This window comes from Phyllostomus discolor, chromosome 14 (genome assembly GCF_004126475.2).
Source record: "Phyllostomus discolor isolate MPI-MPIP mPhyDis1 chromosome 14, mPhyDis1.pri.v3, whole genome shotgun sequence".
NCBI classification, from domain to species: domain Eukaryota; kingdom Metazoa; phylum Chordata; class Mammalia; order Chiroptera; family Phyllostomidae; genus Phyllostomus; species Phyllostomus discolor.
The window spans coordinates 40,829,011-40,832,342 of record NC_040916.2 but is presented as its reverse complement, the minus strand read 5'-3'; the positions used below and the strand labels follow the sequence as shown (position 1 = coordinate 40,832,342).

Here is a 3,332-nt window from a genome sequence, read left to right as displayed (position 1 = left end):
CCCTGGGGCCCCCGGGGCTTGGAGCCGGCTCTGCTTAGGTAAGAGCTCGGTGCAAATAAGCCCCCTGGGGCCTGCGGACGTAAACAGCTCTCCCCTGACTTCAGACACAAACAGCATCTGAAGGAAGGACCGGGTTTCAGAGCAGAGTGCAGGACAGGGCGGGGACAAGGCCCACAGAAGGGTCTCAGGACATCTGCTGAGGGGTGATGACTTCAAGACGGCAGTCTACCAGAGAGACAGATGTGAAACCAGCTCGGGCAGGGCTCGGTCGGGGAATGTGTAATCGATGCGAGGGCTGGGCCTGCACCGTGAAAGACGGGTTCTGCTGACAAAGCAGAGGAGCGAAAGGGAGAGAGGGTGGGTGGAAGGAGAAGACTGAGAGGGTAAGGTTCAGGAGACAGCGAAGTGAGTCAGGCATTTTTCCAGGAACTCACGGGTAGGGGTGAAGGTTCCTCTCAGTCTCCCTGGCCCTGAGTTGCCGTGTAAAACTAAGCGGAATTAGGGAACAAACCCCTTTTCCTGGCTGGTGTAGCTCAGTGGATTGAGCACGGGCTGAGAACCAAAGCATCGCAGGTTCAATTCCCAGTCAGGGCACATGCCTGGGTTGCAGGCCATGACCCCCAGCAACCGCACATTGATGTTTCTCTCTCTCGCTCTCTCTTTCTCCCTCCCTTCCCTCTCTAAAAATAAATAAATAAAATTTAAAAAAAAGGGAACAAGCCCCGAGTACTGGAGTATTTTGATAAATAAAAAAATGAAAGGTGTGGCAGGTAAAGTCAGCTGGGAAAACTTCGCCACCACTGACGCCCTGTTTCTGCGTTTGGACCTTTTAGACAAGGACCCAGGTCAGCGGAGGGAGAAGTGTCGCATTTTTAACACGACTGACAGGGGGACCTGTCTCTCCCATGCACTGCGCCGGCTCTGTGTCTCCACGTCCCAGTCTGGCCACAGCTGGCGTTGACACTTGCTTCCCCTCCTTTCCCCGACTGTCCCTGAGGCCTTCAGTCCTGTGAGAGGCAGCAGCCACACTCGTCCTGCATTGCGGCTGCCCTGGGGGGGGGGGGGGGGCAGAGCCTCCCTTCCTGAGTGGGACCCTGCTGGGGTGCCTTGTGGTGCTAGAAGCGACACTGACTTCCAAGAGTCACCCCCTAAAGATCTCGTTTTCCCGCTTGATGACCTTCCTGATCATTTTATTTGTCCTTCCCACCAGCCAAGCTCACAAGGAAAAGGGAGCAACAGACCTGCCCGCTCCATTAAAAAACAGAGAGGGGCACATGCCACGTTGGAAAGGGATGTAAGAGAAGCGCGTAAACTGTAAAGAATCCGTAGTTATCATTTAACTTCCCTCCGGCCACCCACAGGGATTATGAATGTTCTGATTTTAAAATTTTACAGTGATCAGTCCTTTCAGGCAAAACAGGCATATCAGTGAAGTTGGCAGGAAAGTGAGTTTCAAAAATTCAAAATCCATTTTTCCACTGAGTTCACCGTGAGCCCACAGCCGTGTTCCCACGGGACAAGAAAACCCCCCCAGGAACTGGAGACGAACCCTCTCAGGTGAAGAGGTGGAGAGGGGGCCAGTTCTGTGGCAAACGGGCTGATCCCTCACTCCCTGGGGCCCACGGCAGGGCAGCAGGGTGACACGGTGACATTGTGAAAGGAGCACAGGGTCTGGAGCTGAGCGGGTTTGGGCCCGAGCTCTGCCCGCACAGATAATGTTATATTAGGCAAACTAGTTAAGTCCTCTGAGCTTTGGTCTCCATACCCGTGAAAAGACAACAAAAATACCTAGTTTGTAAGGGTATTATGTGATGTAAGTAAAATATACATGGTATACAGTAGGTGCTCATTGATGGTGCTTATTTGTATTAAACAGCTCCTTCCTTTAGAGGTAAGGACGGACTCACATTAAAGGCCTACTGTGCGCTGCTGTCTGGCTACAGACCCACTACATATCAGTAGCTACGATCTATAGTTGTCTCAGTATCCACAGGGGATTGGTCCCAGGGCCCCCACAGGCACCCAAATCCAAGGCTGTTTGAGTCCCTTAGTTGGTCCTTTGAGTCTGTGGGTGCCACACCTGTGGATACGGAGGGTCCACTGGGCTGAGTACATAACATGCGACAGCTGAGTGCCGTCTGACCCCACAGATGGTCCTTGCGACAAGAGCTCTGCACAGGTTCGTTCGCCCCGTTCTGCAGGTGGAGGGAGGGAGGCCTGGAGTTCCATGCGGCGTGCTCATGGCACCTGAGCCACCAGGATGCCCTTGCGCCAGCCACCCGGGTGCTCTCCCAGGTCGTGGGCATCACTTGCGTATCTTGGATTTAAAGGTGCCAGATTTAGCAAATAAAAATGCAGGCTGCCCAGTTGGATCTGAATTCTAGATAAACAACAAACACAAATGTGTAAGTATGTCACATGACACATTTGGGACGGACTCGTGCTGAACGGCTGATGATTTGCTGGACTGCGCTTCATGAGACTTTGCACGCCTGTGACCACTCGCTGCCGGTGACCAGTTGCTGCCTGTGACTTTGCTTAGCCTTTGCTTCCCATTAGACTTTGCACGGGGCTGAGGGTTAAACGTCCCGGGTTTGAATCCTGACTCTGCAACTTACCAGCTGACGACCTTGGAAAATTTACTTAATCTCTGTGTGACTCAATGTCCTCATCCATTTACTAAGCTTATGGGCAGCGTGTACCTCCTAGAGTGGTTATGAGGGCGAAAAGAACTCACATTAGTCAAGTGCTTAAAACAGAGCTTGGCACACAGTGAGCACTAAATGCCTGGAATATATGCACACACAGAATACACACACGTACACATTTTATGTACACACACACACACCCCTTGGAGATATTGCAGATTCAGTTCCAGACCACCGCAATAAAGCCAATACCACAATAAAGCAAGTCACACAGATTTTTTGCTTCCCCAATGCATCCTAAAGTTATGCTTACGCTATACTGTAATCTATTAAATGTGCACTAATATTATTCTAAAAACACAATGTCTGTACCTTAATTAAAACCACTTTATTGCTAAAAAATACTAACCATCATCTGTGTCTTCAGTGACTCATAATCTTTACTGGGAGTATTTAAAATATTGCAAAAATCACCGGAATGTGACCCAGACACACAAAGTGAGCAAATGCTGTGGGAAAGATGGCGCCGGTAGGCTGCTCCACCCGGGGTTTCCACAGACTTCCAATTTGGAAAAAATGCAACATCTGCAAAGTGCAGTGAAGCAAAGCATAACGAAGTAAAGTATGCTGGTATAGATATATTCACATACATACATACACATTGGGTTGGCCAAAAAGTTCATT

General features: G+C 50.2%; 1 long non-coding RNA gene across 1 annotated transcript; it reads left to right on the top strand.

Annotated features, from left to right (window-relative positions):
• Window positions 1-204: 204 nt before the first annotated feature.
• Window positions 205-3,026, top strand: LOC118498128. Its single transcript, XR_004900650.1, has 2 exons — window positions 205-383; window positions 834-3,026. It is a non-coding gene; the product is annotated as an uncharacterized LOC118498128 (long non-coding RNA).
• The last annotated feature ends 306 nt before the right edge of the window (window positions 3,027-3,332 follow it).